Below are 16262 nucleotides of genomic sequence, written 5' to 3' on the forward strand. Positions count from 1 at the left end.
TGTGCTGTTTATAATTAGACCACGTTGCACTAGTACGCATCACCTGTTCACGTTGCAGTAGGTAAATATTGCCCTAAATTATATCAAGACAATGTTAAAGCACTGCCAGTCCCATAATTAATCTTGGAAAAATTATGCAACGGCCACTCTCATAACTAATTTTGAAAAAATTATTATATGGTCTCGGTACTAATGATTCCGGCCAATCACAAAGTGACACATAAGTGAAAAATAGGTGATTGACAATGATATAGATCTGACACATTTGGTTATGTGTTGCTTCGCAATTGACCTGAGACTAATAATTTTAGAACCATGTAATAATTTCTCAATTAAAGAGGGTTCAAATTGAGAAAGTAAGATTATGTGTCACTTTGTGATTGATCGGTATCATTGAGTCTCGTTTTTTTTTTTTTTCAAGTGGAAGTCTTGGGAGAGAAAAGTGAGAGTTTTAGAAAGAGAAGGTGAGAGAAAGAAGACCTAGGGAGTATTTTTGTTATTTTATAATAATTATATATTTTTAATTTAACATTAAGAATAAGGTCAGTTTGGTTCTTTCACGATCTAAATAACGGATATGAGACAAGGTAATAAAGATTTTTAATTCAGGGAGTCCTTTAATTTTAGTTGATTTTTTTAATTTTTTTTACAATAATAAAAGTATGAAAGGGTTATTTTAGTCAATTTTTTATTTTAAATTTCATAAGAAAGTTCTTGGCACACGCCTAAAGGAACAGGATTCTGCAAGGTAAGGAGTTTATGTGAGTGTGCCAGCTCAACATTAGTACTCAATTTGACCGTTTGGGGGAAAGGTGAAGCTAGAGTGAGAAACAAAATATAGAGAGAGAAAGTAAAGAAATAAAAGTACTCCGTACGTACGAGTGTTTAAGAGAGAGAGACACAGAGAGACGGATAGATAGAGAGACAAGCAAATGTTTTTTATTTTATTTTTGTTTAATCTCTGATATGAATTCTAAACTAGGGTTTTAGAATTGAATTTCGGACAGTTTCTACTTCTTCTCAAGAACCAGAAGAGGGTTTTGCGAAGAGAGTAGCGGAGAGAAGATTTCTCTCTTCGGCGATACGATTTTGAGGCGGGATTTGAATTATTGTTGACTGGGCTCTATCTCTTCGGCGTTCTTCGCTCTCTGAAGATTTTGGGGTTTATGCTTTTTTGTTGGGGGTTTTGATTGCAGGACGGATTTGGGTTTTTTGGGGGTTTCCACATCAAGCGATTTTGATATCTTTTCGTGTTCTTGAGAGGGGCTTCTTGCCTGACAAATCCCTGATCGGTCTGTTTTCCTCTGCAGTGAAAGATGCTTGTGTTAGCACCATTCTTGCTGAACAGAAAGATTTGGCTTCGCACATCAACGGTATTGGCACCAATGTTCAGCAAGAAGAGAAAGCTTTGGCTTTGAACATGAATGGCAGATGCTGCAATGATACAACGAAATATGTTGGTATTGGCACCATAGCTGGTGAGCAGCAAGTGCCCAATTTGGTCTCTGAGGATGCCCCATTGATGTCTCTTCCAATTGGGGAGGGCCTGGACTTAGCACTGGAGCTAGAGTCAATCTTTGCTGACAACGGTTTTGGCCAGTATTTAAGTGACAATCTTGACTATATTGGAGGACCCATTGAACTTCCAAATTGTTATTTCGAGTTGGACGGTGACCAGCTGGATCAAGAAAAGTATGCTTGGGTGGATGAATTTTTGGATATGGAGAAACCCCTCAATATACCATGTCCACAACTTTTGCAGCAAGTAGGGAGGTAGTGTATTTACAGTATCATTAGAATAGTCTCAAGTTTTGCAGATTTTGTCTCTTTGTTTAGAAGAGTGTGTGTATGGATAGTGAGTGAGTCCCTTGGTTTTCCTGTGCCATTAGAGCCGTCCAAGGATTTGGTAAGAGGCAATTACTGTGATTGAAGTGATTGAAGGAAACCGCCTGATCACCAGAATGTATGGTAGTATTAACGGTTACCATTTGTAACGTTGATTAAAGTGCTAATTCGTCGGAGTCCTCCTCCTGTCACCGGAATGTATGGTAGTATATATTAACAGGTTACCATTTGTAATGTTGAGCTCATCATCAATTGGGCTATTTCTGAGGCCTGTACCTTGGGCTCTTGTATGCTCTTATACTATGGGCCCATTGGTTAGCTATTGCTAGCCTTCTATTTTCTCATTTTTTTAATCAAATTTAACTTTTAAAAAAAGAGAGGCAATTACTGTTGCAGTGTCTTTATATCACCCCTTTATTGTTTCAAGCTTATTATGTGATTTGGCCAGTAGTGTATGCGCATGAATGTGACAATTGACCCCAAAGAAAAACGATGTATATCTTTTGGGTTGATTATGTGCTCTGTTTAAAATGAATAGCAAATGATAGTTTCTGCTTTGTTCATACATATGATTCTTTTACATTACTTGATCTAATATTCATTGCACTCACATTGGAAACTGTCTTAGTCAATCCACATATAATTAAATTCAAATCGAAAATATTGATAGAAAATATTCATGACAGCTAATAAGAATTGTAATTTAACCACATTAATATAAACTCAACCCTATAATATTCTCTTGCAAGTTGTGACAGATGTTAGAAAATCTGTATTAAGAAACCCCCAATAACATATAATATAAGTATTTCTTGAAATGCGGTTGAAAATATGAAATCAGTGTTGATAGTATTTTCGACGAAATGTCTCTATAATGTTTCACTTTGGTATTTCTATATTGCTTGGCACTTGATATAATATATGTGTTGTTATTTTTTCAATTTTTTTTTCACTTTTTTACACACCAATCTGCTTTGTCACCGTTGGCTATTGATTCTTGAATTGGATATCTGGGTTGCAAAACGTATCGAGATTGGATTGCCATGGCTCATATTTCTAGTTATTTTTTCATAGGTAATGTTTAATTGTGTATTGCTTTTCATTGCAATGGTCGAGGTTTCGAGCTTTATACTTTTTTTTTTTTTCTCCATTAGAATCCTAAATCATCTTAAGCAAATTGGTGTTTTATCTCATCAGCGTCACACATCTTAATGTTTTCAGTTTATACCTCATCTAATGAGTGGGGAGAGGCATGTCTTTGACCGCTTTGCTGTTATATTCTCGGTGGTGATTGTTTGGATTTATGCTCACCTACTTACTGTGGGTGGGGTATATAAGAACGCACCTATGAAAACTCAATTAAGCTACTGAACAGATGGTGCTGGACTTATAGTTGCTGCTCCATCGTAAGGCTAGTTATTTATCTTCTAATTGATGTTTATGATTCCTGTTATGATGCTTTATGTGATCATGAGTTCCGGATAGTATATCTATAAAAGTATACTCAAATAGGAAAAATCCATGCTAGTTAGCCTACTTTATGCAATAAGCTAAAATAAAGACTCTGGTGAATGCAAGGTTTAGCTGTTCTCCTAATAACTTAAGGATGCATGGAAAACCATTGTGGGGTGTCATTGTTAATAACTGTGACTTATTTTTCTTCTAGACATTTTCAGGATTAGTGTGATACCCCTCGATTCTAGAGTCATGGGTGATCAAGTCCGAGCACAGATCCGAGGGATACCAAACAATTAAGTATATAAACAAGCATTTAAATACAAAAAAGAATAATAAAGAAATAAATAAATAATAAGCTGAAGAAAACTAAATAATAAATCCTTATTTTAAAATTTTCAAATAAATAATAATTAAAAATCCAATAATAAAATCCTCCAATCATCGGATACTAGTAATTAATTAAACTACAACTCGGGAATTCATATTGTGGACCCCTAATAATATCCTCACTAAAATAAAACTAATAAATAAACCATGAAGAAGAGTCATACGTAGAGTTGGAAGAGTGAATGACTATCTCTACTCGGCACGAACAATCTCTAAGACTAGAACTGACGAACACCTGAAAAATAATGGTGGGTCAGACCCACATACAAGTTCTAATCTACTACATCTCAAACAGAGACCCGATACACGTACACATCCTAATTAATTCAACAATAACTAAATAGTCCATAAATAGATATACACACACTAAAGGAACCTCACTAGACTATAGAGTTGTCTCAACCTGAATAGTAAGCAACATGCAAAACGCACATATAGTTGGCATGAGTACCTAGACCTACCAGGGTACACAACTACACTAGATATAGCTACACATCCCTGGCAATATACGCACCCTAACAATTGATCCTGAGACTCAAACTCATATCATGACGTACAATTATATAGGTAAAATCCTTCTTATCCAACCATCAAAATAACCTATCCAAATATTATTTTAATATTATGTCATCCAACTATTCCGTTGACCTGACAAAAAAACAAATAGAACTTAACTTTATTAGTTAATCCATTCCCTTATATGCCCTCATCCCATAATGGTGCATTAATTCACAATATAACCACATTAAGGTTTTCATATCCATATAAAGATGCAAACCACATCTACATTTAATAATCCACACAACTATGATATAAATCATATATACATCCTTTGCATTTAATTGAGTAAAAATAATAATTCTAAATATCATGCATTTAATTTACCTCATAAGAAATTAACATGCTTCTCAATTAATTGTACTCCTCCACAATCTGATTAAATTCATTTAAACCCCAAATAATTGATTTAAATAATTTAACTCAACTCTATTTAATTAATTTAATCTTTTAAATTAAATTTCATACTTAGCATGAGTACTTTAAATCATGAAACCCAATTTTTAATGAATCTATTTAAATTAAATAAATATTTAATACAAATCCATCAATAAAATATATATATATATATAAAAATATATTAATTTAATTTAATCATCACTATCAATCATTACTTACTTTATGGCAATCATTATATCAATCATTTTTACTTTATAGCAATCATTATATTAATCATTACTTACTTTCTAGCAATCATTATATTAATCATTACTTACTTTCTAACAATCATTATATCAATCATTCCCTCACTTTATAACCAAAACCACAATATGATTACAGGCTTCACAATGGAAACAAAAATTCATGCCAAAGACTATTGCGCCTCATTCGGCGTGCTCCTCTAAGAAAAACAATTCTGTCACAGTGAAGGAAAACAAACTAATTCACGCCACAAACAAATTTCGTCTCGTTCGGCATGCTTCTTTCTGGAAAGACTAAACTACTCTGATTTCATAAAATTGATTTATTAAATATAAAAATTCATTACAAAATCATTACTAAAACACATGAATTAAAATTCTCAAATCAATTCATGTAATTAGATCCAATTAATTAATTTTTTTTTTTAAAAAAAACCTAGAATTAATCTAGCATGCGTATGGTATGAATCAAAGGAGAAGAGAAGAATTAAAACTTGCTTTTAGGGATTTGATAAAAAAAAAAAAAAAAACCCTAACTTCCTTCTTCCTTTTCCTCTTCCTTCTTCTTCCTTCTTTTTCTCTCTAAAATATATTACGTGATTATTTCCTTAGCCCCTTTTACAACCCTATAGTTATATATTTATAGACAAATAAAATAACCCTAATCCTTTTCCCAATCCAAGTTAAACTAATAATAAAAATAAAATAAAATTTAAATACTAAAAAGGTAACTAAAATATATTTTACGTACAATCTATGTGTAATCCTTTTTATATATAACATATAAATATACACATCAGATTATTACTAAAGAACTTTCCTTATATATATATATATATATATATATATATATACATACAATTATCCATGGGTAATTATCCGTACACATTAAACCCCTTATCCAAGTAGTCTATAGGACCCAATTGGTTAGTCCATTACTACTATCCATATCTGATTCCTTAAAAAAATAAAAATAAAAATAAAATAATTAAATTCTTAAATAAATACACATCATCATATACAATTTAATTTAAAAAAATAAGTCAAAAACACATAATTTTAGAACACCATTTAATTTAAACAAACAATTCAATTAACATATAAACAATCAAATCAATTAAAATAACTAAAACAAATACCGAGACTAACCTTTTAAAATCAGGGGTATTACATTCTTCCCCCCTAATAAAAGGAATTCCGTCCTTGGAATTCGCCCTTATATTCTTCCATTATATTTGGAAACTGTGAGCGAATGACATCCTCTTGTTCCCAAGTAGACTCAGCCTCATTATGGTGACTCCACTGGACACGTACGAACGATATGACTTTATTGCGAAGAATATGATCCTTACGGTCTATAATGCGACATGGTGGCTCCACATATGTTGCTTCCGACTGCAACTCAATCTCTCCAACATTGATATGTTGATACCGATCTTCATCTCGCAGAAATTTTCGCAACATGGAAACATGAAACATACTGTGCACTCGATCTAAATGATTTGGAAGTGCCAACCGATAAGCTACAGCTCCAACGTGATCGGTAATCATGAATGGACCCACAAACCGTGGTGATAACTTCCCTTTCTTCCCAAATCGCATTACACCTTTCATAGGAGACACTTTGAGTAGAACCTGATCCCCAGCCTGAAACTCCAATGCACAAGTACGACGATCCGCATAACTCTTCTGCCTACTCTGGGCAGTGCGCATGCGATCCCTAATAAGAGCAATCTCTTAAAAGTATCCTTAATGAACTCTGGACCTAAAAATCTGTTCTCGCCAACCTCCATCCAACAAATAGGAGATCTACATGGTCAGCCATATAATGCCTCAAACAGTGTCATACCAATAGTCTTCTGAAAGCTATTGTTATATGCAAACTCCACAAGTGGCAAATACTCCTCCCAATGGCCCTTAAAGTTAAGGACACAAGAATGAAGCATATCCTCCATTATATGATTAACCCTCTCGGTCTGTCCATCAGTCTGAGGATGATAAGCAATGCTAAGATGCAACTCTGTACCCAAAGCCTGCTGAAAACTCTTCCAAAACCCTGATACAAAGCTTGAATCCCTATTCGATATAATAGATAACGGAATGCCATGCAACTTCACAATCTCTGTAATGTAAAGTCTCGCCAACTGTTCCGAAGTGTAATAAGTGTGAATAGGTAAGAAATGAGCTAATTTGGTCAACCTATCAATGATGACCCAAATGGAATTGTGATTCTTAAACGAATTAGGCAATCCCACTACAAAATCCATAGAAATGCTCTCCCATTTCTATTCCGGTATAGGTAGTGGTTGTAGTGAACCTGGCGGTCTTTGGTGATCGATCTTGACCATCTGGTAAGTACTACACTTAGAGACAAAGATAGCAATGTCTTTTTTCATACCTGCCCACCAAAACTGCCGTTTCATATCCTGATACATCTTTTCTCCTCCTGGATAAACGAAAAACTTAGAATGGTGAGTTTCAATCATCACATCCTTCCTCAAATCATCAGCAGAAGGTACTACTAAATGCCTTTTGTACCTCAAGCCTCCATTAGTCCCCACATGATAAAATGGAACCTCCCCAGAAGCTATCTTTGCAACCTTATCAATGCACTGCTGATCTGTGAGTTGTGCCTTTAGTACCTTGTGAATGATAGAAGGTGTAACTACCATACAAGCCATAAAAGTATTGGACAACTCATCAACTGTCTTCAAAGCATCCCACTCAGTGGCGAATAATGCAGAAAGGCTAGCATAGGGTCGGCGACTGAGCGCATCTGTTACCACATTCGCTTTCCCTGGATGGTACTGTGTAGAGAAATGATAATCTTTTACAAACTCTAACCATTGGCGCTGTCGCATATTCAGCCTCGCTGAGTGAACAAATACTGCAGACTTTTGTGATTACTAAATAATCTGAAAGACTTTCCCAACAAATAATGCCTCCAAATACGTAAGGCAAAGACCACAGCTGCTAACTCTAAATTGTGCGTTGGATAATTAAGCTCATGAGGCTTAAGCTTATCAGATCCATACAAAATTGGTCGTTCATCTTGCATCAAAACACACCCAAGACCTTACAAAGAAGCATCTGTATAGACAAGATACTCTATCCCGCTCTGTGGCGTAGACAGAACCAGTGCAGAAGTCAACTTGCTCTTTAGCTCATCAAAAGCTTTCTGACAGTGTTCATCCTATACGAACCGTACACCCTTCTTAGTCAAATGAGTGAGTGGTCTTGCTATCTTCGAGAACCCTTGAATAAACCTACAATAGTATCCTGCCAATCCGAGAAAACTCTGAATCTCTATAGGTGAAGTAGGCTGTCCCCACTCTACCACTGCTGACACATTGGCTAGATTTACCGCTATCCCCTTCTCTGACACTACATGACCTAGAAACTTCACTTTTCGCTGCCAAAATTCACACTTCTCGAATTTGGCATATAACTGGTGTTCACGAAGTGTCTACAACACTGTACGAAGATGTCTAGCATGATCGCCCTCCAACTTAGAATAAATCAAGATATCATCAATGAAGACAATGCCAAATTGATCTAAGTAAGCCCTGAAGACTCTGTTCATTAAATCCATGAAGACTGCTGGTGCGTTAGTCAATCTGAAAGGCATAACATGAAACTCATAAGAAAAATATCTAGTGAGAAACAATGTCCTAGGAACATCTTGCTCCCTAAACCGAAGTTGATGATATCTAGAACGCAGATCAATTTTAGAGAAGTATGCAGCTCTCTTCAATTGATCGAAAAGATCATCAATTCTGGGTAACAGATACTTGTTACGAATAGTAATCTTGTTCAACTCCCTGTAATCTATACACAAGCGGAGTGAACCATCCTTCTTCTTCACAAACAGAATTGGTGCTTCCTAGGGTGAAGTACTCCTACGAATAAAACCTTGGCTAAGTAATTGCTGAATTTGATCCCTCAGCTCTCTCATCTCTACTGGTGCCATCCTGTATGGTGCCCTAGCAATAGGCATAGTGCTTGAAACCAAGTCAATCATAAAATCTATCTCGCGACTAGGTGGCAACCTTGGAATCTCCTGAAACACATCAGGAAAGTCCTGTATATTTGGTATGCTATCCAATGACACAGTAACCTCCTCCTCCGTTTCCTCCTCTATATGGAACAAATAAGTGCTAGCAACCCCGTTAGAACGTGGCATAGTGACGACGTACATATCCTGACCAAGTATGGTGAAAACAATAGACCTATCATAACAATTAACTTGGGTATGGTAGTGGGCTAACCAATCCATCCCGAGTATCATGTCATAAGTACGCATGTCCAGAACCAATAGATTGGCTAGAAATCTAAGTCTACTAATATCTAGTGTCACAGGCCCATCACTATCATGTAAAATGGCAGTATCGCCTAAAGGTGTAGATATACCATGAGGTCTATCGCATACTCGCGTCGTCATCCCAGATAATGCAATAAAAGATTTAGACACGAATGAATGTGTAGCACTCGTATCAAATAAAATACGACCATCTGTACCATGAATAGGAAACATACCCTCAACAGCCTGAGGCACCTGAACATCCTGTGGCCAAGGGTTATACACCTTGCCATAATGCAACTACTGCGGTGCCTGTCCCTGTGGCTGCAGCGGTGCTAGTAAAGCTGGGAAGGTCTGTCCTTGAATGCGCGGAATCTGTAGAGCGGGTAAAGGTAATGGTGCCCTCTGTCCCTGCTGCATATGCTGGCCTTGTCCTGCTCTAGGACACTGCCTGGAAGTGTGTCCAAGCTATCCACAAATATAGCAAGTACCCTTAAAAGTACCAAATGGCCTCCTTTGCTGATTAGCCTGTGGCTACTCCCGTCCTGCCTGTGGTCCCCCATTTTGCTGCCTCTGAATAGGTACCCCATCTCTGTGAACATCCGAACCACCCTTGTGCTTCTTCCAAGATTGTTGTCCCTGGAATCTGCCCTTATCATTGTGTCGGTGTCCATTGCCATTCCATTTCTCAGCTGACTGATTAGCAGAGCCTCTGTTACCCCGCTTCTCACCCCTAGCCTGTCTGAAGTCCATAGTCAACTGATACTGTTGTAGAGTGGCGTCTACCACCTGAGCATAAGTAGTGTAGGCTGGACTACCTATAATAGATCATTTAATAGACCACATCAGTCCCTTAATGAAACTATTACATTTCTTCTCCTCTGTATCCATCTCCTCTGGAGCAAAAAGAGATAAGCGCGTGAACTGCTGCTCATACTTAGCCACTGTCATGTTCCCCTGCTATAGATTAAGGAACTTTGTCTTCATAGCTGTCCGGACTGCATATGGAAAGTACTTCTTATTGAAGCAAGCAAGGAACTGATCATAAGTCAATGAAGTCCTCTTCTCCGCAGAAGTAACTGATTCCCACCACTGGAGTGCATTCCCGACAAGCTTGAAAGCAGCAAACATTTGCTTCTGAACCTCTGTGCACTTAACCATTCAAAGATGTCATTCGACATCCTTCTTCCACTGGTGAGCTACTTTCGCATCGATGGAGCCTAAAAACTCATGTGGCCTCCCTTTTGTGAAAGAACTCCCAGCCTTTTCCTAAGGATCAGTCTGAACCACTGGTGCTGGGATAGGTGTTTGCTGAACCTATGGCTGATTGCGAAGTGCAGCTGCTATACCTATTTCTATAGCCCAAGTAATGAGCTCATTGATATGAGGAGGAAACTCTATATCCCTGCCCTGTGTGATACCCCTCGGATCCGAGACATGGGTTGATCAGGCCCAGACCCAAACTCGAGGGAATATCAAACAATTAATATTTTAAAACGAACCCGGAATATAAAATGAAATAAGAAATAATTAAAAGCTAAATGAATTCTAAAAATAAAATCGTTTAAACTTTAATACGTAGAAAATCCAGAAATCCAAAACCTCCAATAGATTAAACAACTCGGGAATCCATCTCTAGTGGACCCCTAATAAAAATCCAAACTGAAATGAAACTGCTAAAAGAACATCCAAAGTAAACCATAGAGAGAAGTCCTACGTCGTCGGAAAGTGAGTAGTAATCTCTGCTCAGCACGATCAGGTCTAAGTCTGGAACTGACGAGTACCTGAAAAATAGAAGTGGGTCAAGCCCACGAATAAATTCTATCCTACTACAATCCAAGCAGAGACTCGATATGCATGTACATCCTAACCAACTCAACAATAACTTTATAGTCCGTAAATATATATATATTCACACTAACGGACTCTCACTGGACTACAGGCCGATCTCAACCTGAATAGAGGCAACATGCAAAATGCACACAAGGTGGGCATGTGTACCTAAGCCTAAACAGGGTACACCTCCAACCGTCGTAGCCAGCTATGCATCCCAATGCATATATGCACCGTAACTGTCGATCCTGACACTTAAGCTCATATTGAGGTACCATAACAATATATTTAAAATCCATCTAGAATCCATAGTAGTGCCACTCAACTGTGCGTTGCATTGACACTACAAATCAATAGGATTTATTTTAGTTAAATCCATTCATTAATTTTCAGAGTAGGTAGGACTTAGCGATTTTTGAGCTAATCCCCCTAGTATGTCACCGTCCCATACAAATGCATATAATCCATCCATCCAGCAAATGATAATACAGAACAAGCATGTAAATATCATCAAAATCCATAACTCCAACAATTGAGGATAAAAACATTAAATTTAAACTTCAATTGTTCCATAAGTGAGCATATTAAATTAACATCTTTTAACATGCTGATTTTACACTACCCAACCAACAATCCTGCAATTGACAATGCAACAATATATGCAGCTATTAACTTATCCCCAGAATCCATATAATTGAGAGAACATGATTAAAAGTCTACATCAATTAACTCCACAGCAAGCATAATAAACCTTGGCCAACTATTACGCTTATATTTTCAGTCCAACACTTGATTCGATAACTGTCGAAGTCTAAACATCAATAATCCCTTAACAAGCATAGTAAAAATATATAGATTTTAACAATACTTATTTTATACCACTAATATATGATTAGAATCTGATAATCATTTACAGAAAATTGTTAAAACAACCTAAGCAATTCAAATCATTCGCATTCCGCTAATAGTTTGCAACTTTGTTAAGAATTGTGTACTATTCAACCTATAAACCCTAAGTGGTTTATTATCCATTCCCACACCCTCTAGAGCCTTAATATGATCACAGAACTCATTTAATCTCTCATGTACAGTTCCTAAATACTCCAGAAAGTTCAAAAACTGAACCCAGAAGCAAAAATACACTGAGCTAGCATCAAAAGAGGGTGGAGCTGCCTCCCCCTTGTGTGGAGCCAGCTCCACCCCATGTGGAGCCACCTCCACAGCCCTTGGAGCTGGCTCCACCCTTGTGGGGAGCCGCCTCCACCTCCAGTTTGCCCAGTTCTCTCTTCTTCCTTCACCAGTTTGATCTCCGGCGGTTTCCATCACTTCCGTCCTCCATTGTCAAGGTTTTTACTGATTTAAAATTAGGTTCTAGTGTTCCAGAGAGTCTTAAAACCATTCCTTAATAATTAACTTTAATTAGAACAAGAAGAATGCGAGAAACTTTAACACAAGAAACTAACAGTTCGTACAAACATACTACTTAGAACAATTCAGACATGCGAACCAGTTTAATCTTAACATTTATTTACTTCTGGAATTTTATTAGAGTTGCAAAGAACACAATTTCAAGGGATAGAGTTAGGAATAGAACTTGCCTTACACCGACGTCGTCCTAAAGTCTCCGGCAAACTCTCTGTTTCTTCCCTTTGTTGTTTCCCAGATTTCTCCAAATTGTTCTCTGTCGTAATATGATTCTAAAACCCTAGGCAGACACCTTAGGTGAATAGACCACACTAATCCTAGGCTCAATTAAACCCTAATCTGATTTACTCGGCCCATAGAACAACCTAGGTCAAAACTATGTCGGCTATGAACCGTGTATACTATATGTGCAACCAACCCTATACTCACGTTAAAAACTAATTAAATTTAATTAACTAAATTCCAGTAAATAAAATCTTAACTAAATTCAATGCACACAATAATTAAATAACTAATTACAATTAAATCAATTACATTAAAATAATTAAATAATTAAATTCAATTAAATCAAAAACAATGAAAACAATTAAATAACTAACTACCATTAAATCAATTAAATTAACACATAAGCACTTCAGTAACTAAAAATGTAATTTAAACAATAAAGTAAATACCAGGACTATCCTTTTGAAATTAGGGGTATTACACCTTGATCCTGAGACTCCCGAGTCCGCTGGACTTCCTCATGCTCTATGTGCAACTGACCCTCTTCCTCCTGATCCTCCTCCTGAAACCCAGGCAGTTGTTGCTCTTCCTCCATTCGCTGACGCCATAAGAAATCCTGCTGCCTACGTGCCGCTCCCCTGTGATGCCTGTTCCTCTAATTGTCCCATCTTCTTCTAGCGTTAACCATTCTGTTAACATAGAAAGACAGACATTAGTACGATTCAAGCGGACCGTAAAAGAATACAATGAATCCTAAACTTAGGCTCTAAATAAAAGAATACGCTACGCGGAAGTCTTAAAATGATAGATCCCTAGAGACATTTGAACCTGGAGTGCTCTAATACCAACTGTGATACCCCTCAATTCTCGAGTCACAGGTGATCAAGTCCGAGCACAGATCTGAGGGATACCAAACAATTAAGTATATAAACAAGTATTTGAATACAAAAAAGAATAATAAAGAAATAAATAAATAAGAAGCTGAAGGAAACTAAATAATAAATCCTTATTTTAAAATCCTCAAATAAATAATAATTCAAAATTCAATAATAAAACCCTCCAATCATTAGATACTAGTAATTAATTAAACTATATTTCGGGAATCCATATTGTGGACCCCTAATAATATCCTAACTGAAATAACTGAATTGAAATAAAACTAATAAATAAACCATGAAGAAGAGTCCTACGTAGAGTCGAAAGAGTGAATGACTGTCTCTACTCGGCACGAACAATCTCTAAGAATAGAACTGACGAACACCTGAAAAATAATGGTGAGTTAGGCCCACATACAAATTCTAATCTACTACATCTTAAACAGAGATCCGATACACGTACACATCCTAATTAATTCAACAATAACTAAATAGTCCATAAATAGATATATACACACTAAAGGAACCTCACTAGATTATAGAGTTGTCTCAACCTGAATAGTAGGCAACATGCAAAACGCACATATAGTGGGCATGAGTACCTAGACCTACCAGGGTACACAACTACACTAGATCTAGCTACACATCCCTGGCAATATACGCACCCTAACCACTGATCTTGAGACTCAAGCTCATATCATGACGTATAATTATATAGGTAAAATCCTTCCTATCCAACCATCAAAATAACCTATCCAAATATTATTTTAATATTATGTCATCCAATTATTCCGTTGACCTGACAGAAAAATAAGTAGGACTTTACTTTATTAGTTAATCCATTCCCTTATATGCCCCCATCCCATAATGATGCATTAATCCACAATATAACCACATAAAGGTTTTTATATCCATATAAAGATGCAAACTACATCTACATCTAATAATCCACATAACTATGATATAAATCATATATACATCCTTTACATTTAATTGAGTAAAAATAATAATTCTAAATATCATGCATTTAATTTACCTCATAAGAAATTAACATGCTTTTCAATTAATTGTACTCCTCCATAATCTGATTAAATTCATTTAAACCCCAAATAATTGACTTAAATAATTTAACTCAACTCTATTTAATTCATTTAATCTTTTAAATTAAATTTCATACTTAGCATGAGTACTTTAAATCATGAAACCCAATTTTTAATGAATCTATTTAAATTAAATAAATATTTAATACAAATCCATCAATAAAATATATAAAAAAAATATATATTAATTTAATTTAATCATCACTATCAATCATTATATCAATCATTACTTACTTTATGGCAATCATTATATTAATCATTACTTACTTTCTAGCAATCATTATATCAATCATTACTTACTTTCTAACAATCATTATATCAATCATTCCCTCACTTTATAACCAAAACCGTCTGATTACAGACTTCACAATGGAAACAAAAATTCACGACAAAGACTATTGCGCCTCGTTCGGCGTGCTTCTCTAAGAAAAACAATTCTGTCACAGTGAAGGAAAAAAAACTAATTCACGCCACAAACAAATTTCGTCTCGTTCGGCATGCTTCTTTCAGGAGAGACTAAACTACTCTGATTTCATAAAATTGATTTATTAAATATAAAAATTCATTACAAAATCATTACTAAAACACATGAATTAAAATTCTCAAATCAATTCATGTAATTAGATCCAATTAATTTATTTTTTTTAAAAAAAAAACTTAGAATTAATCTAGCATGCATAAGGTATGAATAAAAGGAGAAGAGAAGAATTAAAACTTACCTTTAGTGATTTGATTAAAAAAAAAAACCTAGCCTCCTTTCTTTTCCTCTTCCTTCTTTCTCTCTCTAAAATATATTACGTGATTATTTCTTTAGCCCCTTTTACAACCCTATAGTTATATATTTATAGGCAAATAAAATAACCCTAATCCTTTTCACAATCCAAGTCAAATTAATAATAAAAAAAAATAAAATTTAAATACTAAAAAGGTAACTAAAATATATTTTACATACAATCTATGTATAATCCTTTTTATATATAACATATAAATATACACTTCTGGTTATTACTAAAGAACTTTCCTTAGATATATATATATATATATATATTTATTTATTTATTTATTTATTTATTAAATATACATAAACAATTATCCATGGGTAATTATTCGTACCCATTAAACCCCTTATCCAAGTAGTCCATAGAACCCAATTGGTTAGTCCATTACTACTATCCATATCTGATTCCTTAAAAAAATAAAAATAAAAATAAATAAAAATAAAACAATTAAATTCCTAAATAAATACACATCATCATATACAATTTAATTTAAACAAATAAGTCAAAAACACATAATTTTAGCACACCATTTAATTTAAATAAACAATTCAATTAATACATAAACAATCAAATCAATTAAAATAACTAAAAAAAATACTGAGACTATCCTTTTAAAATCAGGGGTATTACAATTAGAGTCCCATGTCCATTTCAATGGGGATCTCCCACATTGTTGTAGAGGTATTGTGCTTGTTAGTTGAAGCCTGAGATACATCATTAGACATTTGGATTGTTTCTCAGGGAACCATCAACTTGTCACTTCATATTGTTGTCTCCTGTTATGTATCCGTTGTGGTATTTATGTGCTTGAGTCGTGTTTAGTTTCTCTTCTTATG

Source organism: Cornus florida, unplaced genomic scaffold (assembly GCF_030987335.1).
Source record: "Cornus florida cultivar Cherokee Brave unplaced genomic scaffold, ASM3098733v1 CherokeeBrave_3.0.0_Hap2_Chr02, whole genome shotgun sequence".
NCBI lineage: Eukaryota > Viridiplantae > Streptophyta > Magnoliopsida > Cornales > Cornaceae > Cornus > Cornus florida.